At 40.7% G+C, this 5778-nt stretch overlaps 1 long non-coding RNA gene across 1 annotated transcript; it reads right to left on the bottom strand.

Annotated features, from left to right (window-relative positions):
• Window positions 1–610: 610 nt before the first annotated feature.
• LOC130267922 (uncharacterized) lies at window positions 611–1133 on the bottom strand. Its single transcript, XR_008843338.1, has 2 exons — window positions 1059–1133; window positions 611–957 (listed from the first exon to the last, which is right to left on the bottom strand). It is a non-coding gene; the product is annotated as an uncharacterized LOC130267922 (long non-coding RNA).
• Window positions 1134–5778: the final 4645 nt, after the last annotated feature.

The following is a 5778-nucleotide window of genomic DNA, read 5'->3' as shown; positions in this document are numbered from 1 at the left end:
CTTTTTGGAAGCAAATTTTGCTCTGGAGGCATGCCGCATTTAGGAAGCCCCTAAGGTGCCAGGACAGCAGAAAAAAACACATGGCATACCATTTTGGAAACTAGACCCCTTGGGGAACGTAACAAGGGGTAAAGTGAACCTTAATACCCCACAGGGGTTTCACGACTTTGGCATATGTAAAAAAAAATTTTATAATTTTTACCTAAAATGCTTGGTTTCCCAAAAATTTTATATTTTTACAAAGGGTTAAAGCAGAAAATTCCCCCCAAAATTTGAAGCCCAATTTCTCCCGATTCAGAAAACACCCCATATGGGGGTGAAAAGTGCTCTGCTGGCGCACTACAGGTCTCAGAAGAGAAGGAGTCACATTTGGCTTTTTGTAAGCAAATTTAGCTCTGGGGGTAAAGTGAACCTTAATACCCCACAGGGGTTTCACGACTTTTGCATCTGTAAAAAACACCCTAAGCCAGTTGCCTCTCTCCGCACGGCATTATGCAGATCATGCAGGAGAGCAGCTTTGGAGACTTAAAGAAAAAAACTCATGTCATCCACGTTTTGCTAACACTATTTTTCACACACAAATAAAATAAATGAGTCAAACAAGTTAAAGAATGGTTTAAAAAGGGGAACTTTATTTATTATATATTAAAATGTTTGTGTAGGGATTTTATGTAACCTCCATCACTCACAAAGAGCGTACAGTAACTAATACTCAGGACAGGAAAAACCTCCAGAGGGGAGGAAACCTGTAGGGAATCCATGGCTACTGTATTGCCCTTCCTCTGGGCATACTAAAGGAGGTTACCTCTAGAATTTGGGCCAATGTGTCTGTGTATGTACGTGATTCGAGGGGCTGTGCCTTCATCCAAATTCTTGCTAGGTCTGGAAATCCACGTCTTCATCCAACGTCTTGCTGTAGGTCCGGAAATGCTACTCCACATCCTGGAAATAATGCATCTAAGATAGGAAAATAAAAGATAGATTATTTACATGTTTATTATAGAAAAGCACATTGAACTGCACTAAAGACCTTTTGGTCACAACAATGTGACACTTACCAGTCACAGTAGTGTATATGACTTTGCATTCTCGGTCCCTACAGTGTCCAGCATCAGCCCCTCACTGATAAAGAATGAGCAGGAGCAGTGTTATATCTGCTCAGTGCTGCTCTCTGGTGGACAATGGTTATGACATCACATGTGTGACACGCTGTTACCTCCTGAGAGTTCTATTTCATTAGTGCTGCTCTCTGATTGGCTGAAAAACAAAAAAGCTTTCTTATATATTCTGCATGACTGTTATCTAAGGGATTTGGGGCAATTTTTTATTAAAATGGCGCTAATCCCTGTGGGTGCAATATACTTGTTTCTCCTAACCAGACACTCAGTATTTGTAATTATAATTTGGTGGTCCCAACAGCCTGGGCCCATAGGTTTCTTACACAGATCAGTGTGGCTCTGACAGGCTCAATGAGCAGCACTGCCTGACGGGACGTCTGACGAGTGACATCCCTGACGTTGTGGTCTGGAGCAAAGGATGTCACACGTTAGACATCCCGGCAGCCACTGATTTATAGTGGTCGTGGCTCCTGCTGCCAGTTCAAGATCAGACACCATGGTCCTAGATTGACATACTGCACCACTGATCCCTTGTGGCTGTCCATCTGTTGCAAATCTACAATTCCCAGCATGCCCTGGGCATGCTTGGAGTCGTAGCTTTGCAACAGTTGAACAGACGTCTGTCGAAAGGGGGGGAGGGGGAACACCAAAAATAAAGCAATGTGGGCTTTGAAAAACGCCACACATAAGTCGTGTTTAATCCCAGCCTAAGCCTAGGAACAGATGCAATTCTTGTTTGATTTGGGGGCTTCCGTTTCTACGCAGTACATTTTTTGGTAAAAATGACACCTGATATTTATTCTGTAGGTCCATACGATTAAAATGATACCCTACTTATATAGGTTTGATTTTGTCGTACTTCTGGAAAAAATCCTAACTTCATGCAGGAAAATTTATACGTTTAAAATTGTCATCTTCTGACCCCTATGACTTTTTTATTTTTCTGTGTATGGGGCAGTATGAGGGCTCACTTTTTGCGCCGTGATCTGAAGTTTTTAACCGTACCATTTTTGCATTGATAGGACTTATTGATCGCTTTTTATCCATTTTTTCATGATATAAAAAGTGACCAAAAATGCACTATTTTGGACTTTGGAATGTTTTTGCGCGCACGCCATTGACCTTGCAGTTTAATTAATGATATATTTTTATAATTCAGACATTTCCGCATGCGGTGATACCATATATGTTTATGTTTATTTTTATTTACACTGTTTTTTTTTTTTTCATGGGAAAAGGGGGGTGATTCAATCTTTTAATAGGGAAGGGGTTAAATGATGTTTATTCACTTTTTTTCACTTTTTTTTTTGCAGTGTTATAGGTCCCATAGGGACCTATAACACTGCACACACTGATCTTTATCATTGATCACTGGTTTCTCATAGGAAACCAGTGATCGATGATTTTGCCGCATGACTGCTCATGCCTGGATCTCAGACACTGAGCAGTCATTCGGCGATCGGACAGCGAGGAGGCAGGTAGGGGCCCTCCCGCTGTCCTGTAAGCTGTTCGGGATGCCGCAATTTCGCCGCGGCTATCCCGAACAGCCCACTGAGCTAGCCGGCATACTTTCGGTTTCACTTTAGACGCGGCGTTCAACTTTGAACTCCGTGTCTAAAGGGTTAATAACGCGCGGCACAGCGATCAATGCCGCGCGCTATTAGCCACGGGTCCTGACCCGGCTGTGGCCCCGCTTTATAGATCGGGAGTGGATACATGACGTTCCAGTACGTCATGTGTCCTTAAGGGGTTAAAAAAAAAAAGTTTTCCACCGGAGTACCCCTTTAAAGATGAGTGGAGGCTGGAGCCAAGTTGGACTGGGTATCACAGACAGAGATTCCAAGTTGGCACAAAAAGGAGGAGTTCAGTGTTTTAACCCCTTAAGGTTTTTTTTTTTGCAATTCTGACCACTGTCTCTTTAAACATCAATAACTCTGGAATGCTTTTACTTATCATTCTGATTCCGAGATTGTTTTTTCGTGACATATTCTACTTTAACATAGTGGTAAAATTTTACGGTAACTTGCGTCCTTTCTTTGTGAAAAATCCCCAAATTTGATGAAAAAATTGTAAATTTAGCATTTTTCTAACTTTGAAGCTCTCTGCTTGTAAGGAAAATGGATATTCAAAATAATTTTTTTTTGGTTCACATATACAATATGTCTACTTTATGTTTGCATCATAAAATTTATGAGTTTTTACTTTTGGAAGACACCAGAGGGCTTCAAAGTTCAGCAGCAATTTTCAAATTTTTCACAAAATTTTGAAACTCTATATTTTTTAGGGACCAGATCAGGTTTGAAGTGGATTTGAAGTGTCTTCATATTAGAAATACCCCACAAATGACTCCATTATAAAAACTGCACCCACTAAAGTATTCAAAATGACATTCAGTCAGTGTTTTAACCCTTTACGTGTTTCACAGGAATAGCAGCAAAGTGAAGGAGAAAATTCAAAATCTTAATTTTTTACACTCGCATGTTCTTGTAGACCCAATTTTTGAATTTTTGCAAGGGGTAAAAAGGAGAAAATGTTTACTTGTATTTGTAGCCCAATTTTTCTCGAGTAAGCACATACCTCATATGTCTATGTAAAGTGTTCGGCGGGCGCAGTAGAGGGCTCAGAAGGGAAGGAGCGGCAAGGGGATTTTGGAGAGTAAGTTTTTCTGAAATGGTTTTTGGGGGGCATGTCTCCTTTAGGAAGCCCCTAGGGTGTCAAAACAGCAAAAAAAACACATGGCATACCATTTTGGAAACTAGACCCCTCGGGGAATGTAGCATGGGATAAAGTCAGCCTTAATACCCCACAGGTGTTTCATGACTTTTGCAAATGTAAAAAAAAAAAAAAATGTACTTAAAATGCTTGGTTTCCCAATAATTTTACATTTTTACAAAGGGTCAAAGCACAAAATACCCCCCAAAATTTGAAGCCCAATTTCTCCCGATTCAGAAAACACCCCATATGGGGGTGAAAAGTGCTCTGCTGGCGCACTACAGGTCTCAGAAGGGATGGAGTCACATTTGGCTTTTTGGAAGCAAATTTTGCTCTGGAGGCATGCCGCATTTAGGAAGCTCCTATGGTGCCAGGACAGCAGAAAAAAACACATGGCATACCATTTTGGAAACTAGACCCCTTGGGGAACGTAGCAAGGGGTAAAGTGAACCTTAATACCCCACAGGGGTTTAACGACTTTGGCATATGTAAAAAAAAACAAAACATTTATTTTACCTAAAATGCTTGGTTTCCCCAAAATTTCACATTTTTACAAAGGGTTAAAGCAGAAAATACCCCCCAAAATTTGAAGCCCAATTTCTCTCTATTCAGAAAACACCCCATATGGGGGTGAAAAGTGCTCTGCTGGCGCACTACAGGTCTCAGAAGAGGAGTAGTCACATTTGGCTTTTTGGAAGCAAATTTTGCTCTGGGGGCATGCCGCATTTAGGAAGCCCCTATAGTGCCAGGACAGCAAAAAAAAAACACATGGCATAACATTTTGGAAACTAGACCCCTTGGGGAACGTAACAATTGATAAAGTGAACCTTAATACCCCACAGGGGTTTCACGACTTTTGCATATGTAAAAAAAAAATATTTTACCTAAAATGCTTTGTTTCCCAAAAATTTCACATTTTTACAAAGGGTTAAAGCAGAAAATACCCCCCATAATTTTAAGCCCAATTTCTCCCGATTCAGAAAACACCCCATATGGGGGTGAAAAGTGCTCTGCTGGCGCACTACAGGTCTCAGAAGAGGAGTAGTCACATTTGGCTTTTTGGAAGCAAATTTTGCTCTTCGGGCATGCCGAATTTAGGAAGCCCCTATGGTGCCAGGACAGCAAAAAAAAAAACACATGGCATACTATTTTGCAAACTAGACCCCTTGGAGAACGCAACAGTGTTACAGTGAGTACTTACACCTCACAGATTTTTCGAACAGTGGGCTGTAAAAGTGAAAAATTTGATTTTTTTTCCACTATATTGATAGTGTTACCCCAAATGTTTCATTTTCACATTGGGTAATAGGGCAAAAGGCCCCCAAAACTTGTAGAACAACTTCGTCTGAGAAAAAAAAAATACCCCATATGTGGATGTAAATTGCTCTGTGGACGCAATACAATGCTCAGAATAGAAGGAGTGAAATTTTGTTGAAATCGAAGTCGGGGGTCATGTGCATTTATAAAGCCCCCATTGTGCAATAACAGCCACAAAAAAAAAAAACATTTGACACCATTTTAGAAACTACACCCCTCAATGAACGTAACAAGGGGTACAGTGGGAAATAACACCTCACAGGTTTTTTGAAAAATGGGCCATAAATTGAAAAATAAGATGTTTTTACACTAAAATGCTGGGGTTACCCAATTTTTTACATTTTAACAAGGGGTAATATGAGATATTGGGTTACAAATTTTTGAGGGCTTTTCCCCCTGACTATAAAAATACATCCACATATGGGGTAACGTGCTGGGCGGGCGCACAACAAGGCTCAGAAGTCATAGAGGTCACTTTTTGTATTTGTGGCCTATGGCATATCAGTAGCTGACGGTTACATACATTCCGAGGAAAATACAAAAATGAAACACCCACATGTGACACCATTACAGAAAGTACCCACCCTGAGGAATGGGTATAGGGGTAAAGAGGACATTTTTAACGCACAGG

Source organism: Hyla sarda, chromosome 1 (genome assembly GCF_029499605.1).
Source record: "Hyla sarda isolate aHylSar1 chromosome 1, aHylSar1.hap1, whole genome shotgun sequence".
NCBI lineage: Eukaryota > Metazoa > Chordata > Amphibia > Anura > Hylidae > Hyla > Hyla sarda.
Note: the sequence above shows the minus strand (reverse complement) of the source record. Positions and strands in the feature narration are given on the sequence as shown.